This window comes from Ranitomeya variabilis, chromosome 3 (genome assembly GCF_051348905.1).
Source record: "Ranitomeya variabilis isolate aRanVar5 chromosome 3, aRanVar5.hap1, whole genome shotgun sequence".
Taxonomy (NCBI): Eukaryota; Metazoa; Chordata; class Amphibia; order Anura; family Dendrobatidae; genus Ranitomeya; species Ranitomeya variabilis.
Genome location: NC_135234.1, coordinates 338,247,389 through 338,261,869, shown reverse-complemented (window position 1 = coordinate 338,261,869; position 14,481 = coordinate 338,247,389). Strand labels below are relative to the sequence as shown.

At 46.8% G+C, this 14,481-nt stretch overlaps 1 protein-coding gene across 1 annotated transcript in view; it reads right to left on the bottom strand.

Moving 5' to 3' along the window:
• The window catches only part of ADPRS (ADP-ribosylserine hydrolase), a 120,091-nt gene that overhangs the window by 71,694 nt on the left and 33,916 nt on the right, over positions 1-14,481 (bottom strand). The gene's annotated exons all lie outside the window — the stretch shown is intronic.

Here is a 14,481-nt window from a genome sequence, read left to right as displayed (position 1 = left end):
GCCCCTCGAAGGTCAATCTTAGTAAACCAACTAGCCCCCTTGATCCGAGCAAACAAATCAGAAAGCAAAGGTAAAGGGTATTGGAATTTGACCGTGATCTTATTAAGAAGGCGATAATCAATACAGGGTCTCAAGGAGCCATCCTTCTTGGCAACAAAAAAGAATCCCGCTCCCAATGGTGACGAAGACGGACAAATATGCCCCTTCTCTAAAGACTCCTTAACATAACTCCGCATAGCGGCATGCTCTGGCACAGACAGATTGAAAAGTCGGCCCTTAGGGAACTTACAGCCAGGAATCAAGTTAATAGCACAATCACAGTCCCTATGTGGAGGAAGGGAACTGGACTTGGGCTCATCAAATACATCCTGGAAATCCGACAAAAACTCAGGAACTTCAGAAGAGGGGGAAGAGGAAATTGACATCAAAGGAACGTCACTATGTACCCCTTGACAACCCCAACTAGTCACAGACATAGATTTCCAATCCAGCACAGGATTATGTCCCTGTAACCATGGAAAACCCAGTACAACAACATCATGCAAATTATGCAACACCAGAAAACGGCAATCTTCCTGATGTGCTGGAGCCATGCACATGGTCAGCTGAGTCCAATACTGAGGTTTATCCTTGGCCAACGGCGTAGCATCAATGCCCCTCAAAGGAATAGGGCTCTGCAAAGGCTGTAAGGAAAAACCACAGCGCCTGGCGAATTCCAAGTCCATCAAGTTCAGGGCGGCGCCTGAAGCCACAAATGCCATGACAGAAAAGGACGATAATGAGCAAATCAAGGTCACAGATAAGAGAAATTTAGGCTGTACAGTACTGATGGTAACAGACCTAGCAACCCTCTTAGTACGCTTAGGGCAATCAGAAATAACATCAGCAGAATCACCACAGTAAAAACACAGCCTATGCTGGCGTCTGAATCCCTGCTGTTCTGCTCTAGTCAAAATCCTATCACATTGCATAGGCTCAGGACTCTGCTCAGAGGACACTGCCACATGGTGCACAACTTTGCGCTCGCGCAGGCGCCGATCAATCTGAATGGCTAGAGACATAGATTCGCTCAAACCAGCAGGCGTGGGGAACCCCACCATAACATCTTTAAGGGCTTCAGAAAGACCCTTTCTGAAAATTGCTGCCAGAGGCTCCTCATTCCATTTAGTAAGCACAGACCATTTTCTAAATTTCTGGCAGTATACTTCTGCCGCTTCCTGACCCTGACACAGGGCCAACAAGGTCTTTTCTGCATGATCCACAGAATTAGGTTCGTCATACAATAATCCGAGCGCTTGAAAAAATGCGTCTACATTAAGCAATGCCGAATCCCCTGATTCAAGGGAGAATGCCCAGTCCTGAGGGTCACCACGCAGCAGAGAGATGACAATTTTAACCTGCTGAATGGAATCACCAGAGGAACGGGGTTTCAAGGCAAAAAACAATTTGCAGTTATTTTTAAAGTTCAAAAACTTAGATCTGTCCCCAAAAAACAAATCAGGGGTTGGAATTCTAGGCTCTAAAGCCGTAGTCTGGACAACATAATCTTGGATACTCTGTACTCTTGCAGCAAGTTGATCCACACGAGAAAACAAACCCTGAACATCCATGCCAGCGCCAAAATCCTGAACCACCCAGAGATTAAGAGGAAAAAAAAGACAAAACAGACTGCAGAAAAAAAATGGCTCAGAACTTCCTTTTCCTTCTTTTGAGATGCATTTAATTCATTTTTGGCCAGTTGTACTGTTATGAGCTGGTGGTTTAGGAGCAACATGGGACGTGCTCTGGAGGAGGTGGTACCTGTACTGACCGCAGTTCCTGAGCTTAACACAACACTAGAAGTAGCCGTGGGATGTTCCTGTACCTCCCTAGACACCTCGTCACAGCCGGAGGACTAACTACCCCTAAAGATAGAAACAGGAAAGCTATCTTGCCTCAGAGAAAATCCCCAAAGGATAGGACAGCCCCCCACAAATATTGACTGTGAGTGGAGAGGGAAATGACATACGCAGAATGAAACCAGGATGTAGCAAAGGAGGCCAGTCTAACTAGATAAATAGAACAGGAAAGAATACTGTGCGGTCAGTATTAAAAACTAGAAAAATCCACCACAGAGTTTACTAAAATCTCCACACCTGACTAAAGGTGTGGAGGGTAAATCTGCTTCCCAGAGCTTCCAGCTTAACTGAATAAATCCATACTGACAAGCTGGACTAGAAAAAACATAGAAAGTGCAGAAAGATTAAGTCCACAACAAGTGGACTGCAAAAGAACAAAGCAAGGACTTATCTTTGCTGAACTGGTCAGAATATCAGTGAAATCCAAGCAGAGATGTGAATCCAACCAGGAACCATTGACAACTGGCACAGGCTGAAGGATAGAACCAGGCTAAATAGTCGAGCCAGAAAGACAATCAGTGGAAGCAGCTGCTGACTACTAAATCCAAGGAGCAGCAGTACCACTTAAAACCACCGGAGGGAGCCCAAGAGCAGAACTCGCAAAAATGCCACTTACAACCACCGGAGGGAGCCCAAGAGCGGAATTCACAACAAGGTGACATCTGAACTGTGGGCTAATACTAAGGATACCATACACCCCGTTTCAGTTTAACCCCTTCCTGACCTGTGACGCAGCGTATGCGTCATGAAAGTCGGTGCCAATACGACCTGTGACGCATATGCTGCGTCACAGACTGATCGCGTTCCTGTAGGTCGGGTGAAAGGGTTAACTCAAATTTCACCCGACCCACAGGAACAGGGGGAGTTGTACTTCAGCCCAGGGGGGTGGCTTTGCCCCCCCCCCCCCCTTAGCTACGATCGCTCTGATTGGCTGTTGAAAGTGAAAGCCAATCAGCAATTTGTAATATTTCACCAATGAAACTTAGTGAAATATTACAATCTAGCCATGGCCGATGCTGCAATATCATCGGCCACGACTGGAGACCGCGATCTGCCCCCGCCACCGACTGACGGCGGTGATCTGCTGCCGCCGTCAGTCTTTCCTCCCCTCCGTCCTGTCCTCCGCTGTCCGATCACACCCCCGTAACTCCCGAGTCCCGGTGTCCGTCCGTCTTCAGTGATGTGCACCGCCATCTTCCAAAATAGCGGGTGCATGCGCAGTTAACCCGCCGAATCTGCCGGCTGGCAGATTCATTCATTCGAGGTACATAGGTACATTTTGATCACTGTGATAGACCCTATCACAGTGATCAAAATAAAATAGTAAATAACCCCTCCTTTATCACCCACATAGGTAGGGAACATAATAAAATAAAGAAAATATATTTATTTTTCCACTAGGGTTAGGTTTACAATTGGGGTTAGGGTTAGAATTGGGGTTAGAATTAGGGTTAGGGTTAGAATTAGGGTTAGAATTAGGGTTAGGGTTGGAATTAGGGTATGTGCACACGGTGCAGATTTGGCTGCGGATCCACAGCGGATTTTGCTGCGGATTCGCAGCAGTTTTCCATGCGGTGTACAGTACCATGTAAACCTATGGAAAACCAAATCCGCAGTGCCCATGGTGCAGAAAATACCGTTTGGAAATGCTGCATTGTATTTTCTGCAGCATGTCAATTCTTTGTGCAGATTCCGCAGTGTTTTACATGTGCTCCTCAATAGGAATCCGCAGGTGTAAAACCGGAGGTGAAATCCGCAGGTAAAACACAGTGCGTTTTTCCTATGAATTTATTAAAAACGGTGTGGAAAAATCCGCACACGAATCCGCAAAGTTGGCACATAGCCTTAGGGTTAGGGTTGGAATTAGAGTTAGGGTTGGGATTAGGGTTAGGGTTGGAATTAGGGTTAAAATTAGGGTTAGGGGTGTTTTGGGGTTAGGGTTAGGCTTGTGGTTAAGGGTGTGTTGGGGTTAGGGTTATGGTTAGGGTTGGGGTTAGGGTTGTGATTAGGGTTATGGTTAGGGTTGGGATTAGGGTTAGGGGTGTGTTGGGGTTAGTGTTTGAGTTAGAATTGAGGGTTTTCCTCTGTTTAGGCACATCAGGGGGTCCCAAACGCAATATGGCGCCACCATTGATTCCATCCAATCTTGCGTTCAAAAATTCAATTGGTGCTCCCTCCCTTCCGAGCCCCGACGTGCGCCCAAACAGTGGTTTACCCAAACATATGGGGCATAAGCGTACTCAGGAAAAATTGAAAAACAACTTTGGGGGTCTAATTTCTCCTGTTACCCTTGGAAAAATAAAAAATTGGGGGCTAAAAATTTATTTTTGTGGGGGAAAAACGATTTTTTATTTTCACAGCTCTACGTTATAAAATTCTGTGAAGCAATTGGGGGTTCAAAGTGCTCACCACACATCTAGATAAGTTCGGTGGCAGTCTAGTTTCCAAAATGGGATCAATTGTGGGGGGTTTCTACTGTTTAGGCACATCGGGGCACTGCAAACGCAACGTGACGCCCGCAGACCATTCCATCAAAGTCTGCATTTCAAAACATCACTACTTCCCTTCCGAGCCTCGACGTGTGCCCAAATAGTGGTTTACTCCCACATATGGGGAACCAGCGTACTCAGGACAAACTGGACAACTTTTGGGGTCCAATTTTTCCTGTTATCCTTGAGAAAATAAAAAATTGCAGACTAAAAAATAATTTGTGAGGAAAAAAAATAAGATTTTTTATTTTCACGGCTCTGCGTTATAAACTTCTGTGAAGCACTTGGGGGAAAAAGTGCCCTCCACACATCTACATTAGTTCCTTGGGAGGTCTAGTTTCCAAAACAGGGTCACTTGTGGGGGGGGGCTCCAATGTTTAGGCACACAGGGGCTCTCCAAACGCGACATGGTGTCCGCTAACGATTGGATCTAATTTTTCATTCAAAAAGTCAAATGGCGCTCCTTCCCTTCCGAGCCTTGCCGTGTGCCCAAACAGTGGTTTACCCCCACATATAAGGTATCAGTGTACTCAGGAGAAATTACCCAACAAATTTTAGGATCCACTTTATCCTGTAGCCCATGTGAAAATGAAAAAATTGAGGCTAAAAGAATTTTTTTGTGAAAAAAAAGTACTTTCTCAATTTTATGGATCAATTTGTGAAGTTCAAAGTGCTCATTATGCATCTAGATAAGTTCCTTGGGGGGTCTAGTTTCCAAAATGGGGTCATTTGTGGGGGAGCTCCAATCTTTAGGCATATAGGGGCTCTCCAAACACGACATGGTGTCCGCTAAAGATTGGAGCCAATATTTCATTCAAAAAGTCAAATGGCGGGGGGCGTGTCCTGGCCATAATGGAGGAAGGCTGCTAATCCCTGAGCTCCTGCTTCCCCAGCCGAATAAAGCCCTGCAACAGCCCAGAAACTGACTTTACCGGAGTCTGCTTGCTAAACGGAAGCCAGCACGCCCCAACACCCCTTCTGGACCCCCTGTGGAGTTCTCTGCAAGTATATCTCGCTTTTTAAGAAGCTCTGGGAAGGGGCCTTGGAGCTGCACTGATCCTGAGATGGCTGATCCCTCCCCCAAGCCCTGCAGCACTACACATGAGGCAAAAAACAAGCAGAGAGAGAAGGAGACACTGCAGGCCTGCACTGAGGTTTCCAGAGCGTCTGTCACCAGACTGTTTACTCAGGAGAGGCCCCTGGAGGCCCCCCTGCAGGGGGTCTGAGATGAAGGTACCGCAGGGGAGAGGGAGGATGGTGGGGGCTCGGATCATGAGACTGTACAAACAGAGGGAGAAGCGGTGAGGTCCTGGACACAGAGAGCTGATCTCTACCCCTCCCAAACTGAGTGGCCTGTGCTGCAGGAGACTTGGCTGCCTCCTAGCCTGTCACCTCGGCCACTTACACCTGCAGAGGGGGTGCTTCAACAACTCTCTATTCAGAAACTGGGCTGTGGAGCAGGTTATCTCCCCCCTCTACTAAATCACCCCACAGAAGCCACAGGGGGTGAGCGACGAGTGGAGCCGACCATCAGTGGAGGCCCCAGTGGTTCCCCTATTTTACCAAATATGCGGCCACAAGATAGCCCTGACCCAGACATGTGGGAAGCTTTTAAGGCCCGTATTAGCAATGTTCCAACTAAAGAGGAACTTGAGGGCTTTATCTCCAGGGTGGAGAACTCCTTTCAAGCTGAAACAATGGCCCTGAGAGGGGACGTCTCAGCTCTAGCGGGCAGAGTCACACTTACTGACACTACTGTGGAAAATCTCTCCAGCAAGATCCTAGCCCTTGAGGTTAAACTGTCAGCCCAGACGTCCACCTTTGAGAGCTTTCTAGACCATATGGAGGACTTGGAGAATCGGGAGAAAAGGCAAAATCTGAGAGTGAGGGGTCTACCGGAATCAGTCCAAGCCAGTGACCTAACTGCGACTCTTCAAGCTTTGTTCAACTCCGTTAGGAACACTGTTATGACCCCAGTGGACAGGGTCTCAGAGGAACGTGTAAGTCTGCGAGATTCAAAAATCCAGCTCATAGGGCTGTGGTAACTGGGTTGACCAAATAGCTACTCCTAACGCCAACACTAGAAGTAGCCGGGGATCATGCCTACGGTGATCGCTAGATGACTCGCGCCAGCCGGAGAATCTAACTACCCCTAGGAGAAGAAAACTAAGACCTCTCTTGCCTCCAGAGAAAGGGACCCCAAAGCAAGATACAAGCCCCCCACAAATAATAACGGTGAGGTAAGAGGAAATGACAAACACAGAAATGAACCAGGTTCAGCAAAGAGAGGCCAGCTTACTAATAGCAGAATATAGCAAGATAACTTATCTGGTCAACAAAAACCCTATAAAAATCCACGCTGGAGATTCAAGAACCCCCGAACCGTCTAACGGTCCGGGGGGAGAACACCAGCCCCCTAGAGCTTCCAGCAAAGGTCAGGATACAGATTGGAACAAGCTGGACAAAAATACCAAACAAAAGCAAAAAGCAAGGAAGCAGACTTAGCTTGAAATACAGGAACCCGGATCATAGGACAAGAGCACAACAGATTAGCTCTGATTACAACGATGCCAGGCATTGAACTGAAGGTCCAGGGAGCTTATATAGCAACGCCCCTGAACTAACGGCCCAGGTGAGGATATAGGAAAAGACAGAAGCTCCAGAGTCAAATCACTAATGACCACTAGAGGGAGCAAAAAGCAAAATCACAACAGTACCCCCCCCCTTAGTGAGGGGTCACCGAACCCTCACCACGACCACCAGGGCGATCAGGACGAGCGGCGTGAAAGGCACGAACTAAATAGGCCGCATGAACATCAGAGGCGACCACCCAGGAATTATCTTCCTGACCATAGCCCTTCCACTTGACCAGGTACTGAAGCCTCCGCCTGGAGAGACGAGAATCCAAGATCTTCTCCACCACGTACTCCAACTCGCCCTCAACCAACACCGGAGCAGGAGGCTCAGCAGAAGGAACCACAGGCACAACGTACCGCCGCAACAAGGACCTATGAAACACGTTGTGGATAGCAAACGACACAGGAAGATCCAGGCGAAAGGATACAGGATTAAGGATTTCCAATATCTTGTAAGGACCAATAAAACGAGGTTTAAATTTGGGAGAGGAAACCTTCATAGGAACAAAGCGGGAAGAAAGCCACACCAAATCCCCAACACGTAGTCGGGGACCCACACCGCGGCGGCGGTTGGCAAAGCGCTGAGCCCTCTCCTGTGACAACTTCAAGTTGTCCACCACAAGATTCCAGATCCGCTGCAACCTATCCACCACAGAATCCACCCCAGGGCAGTCAGAAGGTTCCACATGACCCGAAGAAAAACGAGGGTGGAAACCAGAGTTGCAGAAAAACGGCGAAACCAAGGTGGCGGAACTAGCCCGATTATTAAGGGCAAACTCAGCCAACGGCAAGAAGGTCACCCAATCGTCCTGATCAGCAGAGACAAAACACCTCAAATAAGCCTCCAAAGTCTGATTAGTTCGCTCCGTCTGTCCATTAGTCTGAGGATGGAAAGCAGACGAAAACGACAAGTCAATGCCCATCCTACTACAAAAGGATCGCCAGAATCTGGAAACGAACTGGGATCCTCTGTCTGACACAATATTCTCAGGGATGCCGTGCAAACGAACCACGTTCTGGAAAAACACAGGAACCAGATCGGAAGAGGAAGGCAGCTTAGGCAAAGGAACCAAATGGACCATCTTGGAGAAGCGATCACATATCACCCAGATAACAGACATGCCTTGAGACACCGGAAGATCAGAAATGAAATCCATGGAGATATGTGTCCAAGGTCTCTTAGGGACAGGCAAGGGCAAGAGCAACCCGCTGGCACGAGAACAGCAAGGCTTAGCTCGAGCACAAGTCCCACAGGACTGTACAAATGACCGCACATCCCTAGACAAGGAAGGCCACCAAAAGGATCTGGCCACCAGATCTCTGGTGCCAAAAATTCCTGGGTGACCTGCCAACACCGAGGAATGAACCTCGGAAATGACTCTGCTGGTCCACTTATCAGGCACAAACAGTCTGTCAGGTGGACAAGAATCAGGCCTATCAGCCTGAAATCTCTGCAACACACGTCGCAGATCTGGAGAAATAGCTGACAAGATAATACCATCCTTAAGAATACCAACAGGTTCAGCGACTCCAGGAGCATCAGGCACAAAGCTCCTGGAAAGAGCATCGGCCTTCACATTTTTTGAACCTGGTAAATACGAGACAACAAAGTCAAAACGGGAGAAAAACAATGACCAGCGGGCCTGTCTAGGATTCAGGCATTTAGCAGACTCGAGATACATCAGATTTTTGTGATCAGTCAAGACCACCACACGATGCTTAGCACCCTCGAGCCAATGACGCCACTCCTCAAATGCCCATTTCATGGCCAACAACTCCCGATTGCCCACATCATAATTTCGCTCCGCAGGCGAAAACTTCCTAGAGAAAAAGGCGCAAGGTCTCATAACAGAGCAACCAGGGCCTCTCTGCGACAAAACGGCCCCTGCTCCAATCTCTGAAGCATCCACCTCAACCTGAAAGGGAAGCGAGACATCAGGCTGGCACAAAACAGGCGCCGAAGTAAACCGACGTTTCAACTCCTGGAAAGCCTCCACAGCAGCAGGAGCCCAATTAACCACATCGGAGCCCTTCTTGGTCATATCCGTCAAAGGTTTCACAATGCTAGAAAAGTTAGCGATAAAACGACGGTAGAAGTTAGCGAAACCCAAGAACTTCTGAAGACTCTTAACTGACGAGGGCTGAGTCCAATCAAGAATAGCTCGGACCTTGACTGGGTCCATCTCCACAGCAGAAGGGGAAAAAATTAACCCCAAAAAGGGAACCTTCTGTACACCAAAAAGACACTTTGAGCCCTTGACAAACAAAGAATTTTCACGCAAAATTTTAAAGACCATCCTGACCTGCTCCACATGCGAGTCCCAATTATCAGAAAAAACCAGAATATCATCCAGATAAACGATCAAAAATTTATCCAGATAGTTCCGGAAAATGTCATGCATAAAGGACTGAAAAACTGAAGGGGCATTAGAGAGCCCAAAAGGCATCACCAAGTACTCAAAATGACCTTCGGGCGTATTGAATGCGGTTTTCCATTCATCCCCTTGCTTAATGCGCACAAGGTTGTACGCACCACGAAGGTCTATCTTGGTAAACCACTTGGCACCTTTAATCCGGGCAAACAAGTCAGACAACAGCGGCAAAGGATACTGAAATTTGACAGTGATCTTATTTAAAAGCCGATAGTCAATACAAGGCCTCAAAGATCCGTCCTTTTTAGCCACAAAAAAGAATCCCGCACCAAGAGGGGAAGAAGACGGACGGATGTGTCCTTTCTCCAGAGACTCCTTGATATATGAACGCATAGCGGTATGTTCAGGTATCGACAGATTAAACAGTCTTCCCTTAGGAAATTTACTGCCTGGAATCAAATCTATTGCACAGTCACATTCCCTATGAGGAGGCAATGCACTGGACCTGGACTCGCTAAAGACATCCTGATAATCAGACAAATACTCAGGAACTTCCGAAGGCGTAGAAGAAGCAATAGACACAGGCAGGGAATCCTCATGAATACCACGACAGCCCCAACTAGACACTGACATAGCCTTCCAGTCAAGGACTGGATTATGGGTCTGTAACCATGGCAGCCCCAAAACAACCAAATCATGCATTTTATGTAGAATGAGAAAACGTATCACCTCGCGGTGTTCAGGAGTCATGCACATGGTAACCTGTGTCCAATACTGCGGTTTATTTTCTGCTAATGGCGTAGCATCAATACCCCTAAGAGGGATAGGATTTTCTAATGGTTCAAGAATAAAACCACAGCGCTTAGCAAATGAGAGATCCATAAGACTCAGGGCAGCACCTGAATCTACAAACGCCATGACAGGATAAGATGACAGTGAGCAAATCAAAGTTACAGACAGAATAAACTTAGGATGCAAATTACCAACGGTGACAGGACTAACAACCTTAGATATACGTTTAGAGCATGCTGAGATAACATGTGTAGAATCACCACAGTAGTAGCACAAGCCATTCCGGCGTCTATGAATTTTCCTCTCATTTCTAGTCAGGATTCTATCACATTGCATCAAATCAGGTGTCCGTTCAGACAACACCATGAGGGAATTTGCGGTTTTTCTATCACATTGCATCACATCAGGTGTCTGTTCAGACAACAACATGAGGGAATTTGCGGTTTTGCGCTCCCGCAACCGCCGGTCAATTTGAATAGCCAGGGACATGGTATCATTCAGACCTGTGGGAATGGGAAAACCCACCATAACATTCTTAATGGCCTCAGAAAGGCCATTTCTAAAATTAGCGGCCAGTGCACACTCGTTCCAATGTGTCAGCACGGACCATTTCCGAAATTTTTGGCAATACACCTCAGCCTCGTCCTGGCCCTGAGACATAGCCAGCAAGGCTTTCTCTGCCTGAATCTCAAGATTGGGTTCCTCATAAAGTAAACCGAGCGCCAGAAAAAACGCATCAATATCAGCCAATGCCGGATCTCCTGGCGCCAACGAAAAAGCCCAATCTTGAGGGTCACCCCGTAAGAATGAAATAACAATTTTTACTTGTTGAGCAGAGTCTCCAGACGAACAAGGTTTCAGGGACAAAAACAATTTACAATTATTCCTGAAATTCCTAAACTTAAATCGGTCTCCTGAAAACAGTTCAGGAATCGGAATCTTGGGTTCAGACCTAGGATTTCTGGTAACATAATCTTGTATACCCTGCACACGAGCGGCAAGCTGGTCCACACTTGTAATCAAGGTCTGGACATTCATGTCTGCAGCAAGCTTAAGCCACTCTGAGGTAAAGGGGAAAAGAAAAAAAAAAAAAAGAAAAAAATGAGAGAGGGAAAAAAAAAAACTCAAAATTTTCTTTCTTATAATCCCACTTCTGCAATGCATTAAACATTTAATACTGGCCTGGCATACTGTCATGACCCCAGTGGACAGGGTCTCAGAGGAACGTGTAAGTCTGCGAGATTCAAAAATCCAGCTCATAGGGCTGTGGTAACTGGGTTGACCAAATAGCTACTCCTAACGCCAACACTAGAAGTAGCCGGGGATCATGCCTACGGTGATCGCTAGATGACTCGCGCCAGCCGGAGAATCTAACTACCCCTAGGAGAAGAAAACTAAGACCTCTCTTGCCTCCAGAGAAAGGGACCCCAAAGCAAGATACAAGCCCCCCACAAATAATAACGGTGAGGTAAGAGGAAATGACAAACACAGAAATGAACCAGGTTCAGCAAAGAGAGGCCAGCTTACTAATAGCAGAATATAGCAAGATAACTTATCTGGTCAACAAAAACCCTATAAAAATCCACGCTGGAGATTCAAGAACCCCCGAACCGTCTAACGGTCCGGGGGGAGAACACCAGCCCCCTAGAGCTTTCAGCAAAGGTCAGGATACAGATTGGAACAAGCTGGACAAAAATACCAAACAAAACAAAAGCAAAAAGCAAGGAAGCAGACTTAGCTTGAAATACAGGAACCCGGATCATAGGACAAGAGCACAACAGATTAGCTCTGATTACAACGATGCCAGGCATTGAACTGAAGGTCCAGGGAGCTTATATAGCAATGCCCCTGAACTAACGGCCCAGGTGAGGATATAGGAAAAGACAGAAGCTCCAGAGTCAAATCACTAATGACCACTAGAGGGAGCAAAAAGCAAAATCACAACAGAACACTGCCCCAGAGTTGGGTATTGAATTTGACAGAGCTCATAGGTCGCTGGGTCCTCCCGCTGAGGATGGAGGTCTGCCTAGAGACGTGATTTGTCGTTTTCATAGGTACCAAGTGAAGGAAGAAATCCTCAACTTCCAGAAAGACCCAGGAGATCCGTTTCCAAGATTGCCAATTACAGTTCCTCTCGGATCTGTCACGGAGAACCCTCCAAAAAAGGAGAGCTCTGCGACCTCTACTTAACCTCCTTCGCCAGAGCCAGATCCCCCTATTCTTGGGGATATCCGTTCCGCCTTCAGGTTCGGCGGGGAACCCAGATGGTGTCCTTATCTCACCCCAGGGAGCATCGTTCATTTCTCTCCCTTCTGAACCTCGAGGATCCGGGCCTACAATTCCCTGACTGGCCTTATCCCATTGGTCAGGATATGGGCCCTATGCCACAGCGCCGAAAGAGGGCGCGTCGCAACCGTGGAAGAGGCCGCACTAGATCTCGTGGTAGAGGACAGAACTGTAATGATGTATCTGAAGACGGCTGATATGCAAGCGTCCAGTATTTTTGGTTCAGTCGGTTGCAGACCCTTAGGTCTTTGGTCTAGCTTTAGGCAGTAATGGCCGTGTTGATGATATATGCTTTGCTCTTTTCCCTTGGTCATTTTCCCTTCCCTCTCCACTATTCCATTATCTTCCTTCCCCCTTCTTATTCTTCCCCCTCCCTCTCCTCTCCTTTGATTACCCCTTCCCCCCACTTCCTTTTTTTCTTCTCCCTTTCCCTCTCCCTCTGGTGGTTCGGTTGTACTGGGTAATTTTGTGTATTTTTTTTGTCTCAGGGAAGTTCGCCGGGGAACATGGTGTGTTATACAGTTATATTGTTTATCGAATCCGTCGGTATATGATTTATTTTGTTATATATTGTTTTGACTTTCTTCCTTTCTTCAGTGGAAAGGACACGACCCATTAAGGGGTTATACGGTTGGTCTAAACCGTGATATTCGTGAAACGACTATACCCCATACCTTAAGTAAGAGTTTTTAATTTTCAGCTCCCTCAGGGGTACAATTTACTGCTACATTCCTTTTTTCTTCTATATTTGCCTACTCTTTTTCTCTTCTTTTTCTTCTAATTTGCTGCGTCTTGTTTTCTGCTCTCATCTCTCAGGTGGCAGGATAACCCCTTTTTGGGGCCTAACGGTTGGGTACTCGACGTTCTATTGAAAAATGGGTTCCTTAAAATTTGGTTCCCTAAATGTACGGGGATTCAATACTCCCCAAAAACGAAGCCACGTACTTTCAGATATGCACAAGCTAGGGGTTCAGATACTTTTTCTTCAAGAAACTCATTTTAGAGCTGACCGGATACCAGTTGTCGGGGGTAAACTTTATGATAGATGGTCCCATAGTTCCAACCCCGAATCGAGGACAAAAGGTGTCTCAATAGCCTTTTGTAAGAATTTAAATATCATATTGATAGACAAGGTCATAGATGAAGGGGGACGCTATATTTTTATGAAAGTTAAAGTTGCTGAACGGATCCTGACCCTAGTTAACTGGTATCTCCCGAACCGGGAACAGCCTAAGGTCTGCAAGTCTCTATTGTTGAAACTGTCTTCATTTGCTGAGGGCCAGGTTGTGATAGGTGGTGATTTTAACTTTGTCTTTGATCCCAAACTAGATACCTCCTCTGGTCGGGGGGCGGTCCCATCGAGAAAGGTGAGAGCCCTACAAAAATTCTTACTTAAACTACATCTGATAGATGTTTGGAGAATCCTCAATCCTAGAGGTAAGGATTATACTTTCTATTCTACTCCACATAACTCCTACAGCAGAATTGACCTTTTTCTGGTCAGCAGGGGGGTCTTATCTTGGAGGCCTGATGCCAAGATTGGTAATATGGTTCAATCGGATCATTGCCCTATTTTTCTATCCTTGGAGATACCCGGGCTGGCTATGAAAAAATTCTCATGGAAATTGAATGGCAACCTTTTACGAGACACCACCTGTTTGAGTGATTTGAAATCTGACATTGCAGCGTTCGCCCATACTCATGCGTCAGATCCCTCACCTCAGGCAATTAAATGGGAAGCACTGAAGTGCATCATGAGAGGCACCTTAATCAAACATGGGGCTAGAATCAAAAAACTTCAGACTGAGGAAATAGATGCTTTGCTGTCACAAATTCAGACCCTGGAAAGCAGGCATAAGAATTCGAGGTCCTCTGAGACTTTGGTCGAGCTCACTACAAAAAGGCTTGAACTTAAAGGCCTGCTGGATAGACGGTTTATGGGTGACAAGGAAAGAACTAAAGGGTTTTTCTACAAAAGAGCTAATGTTTGTGGGCGCCCTCTAGCACG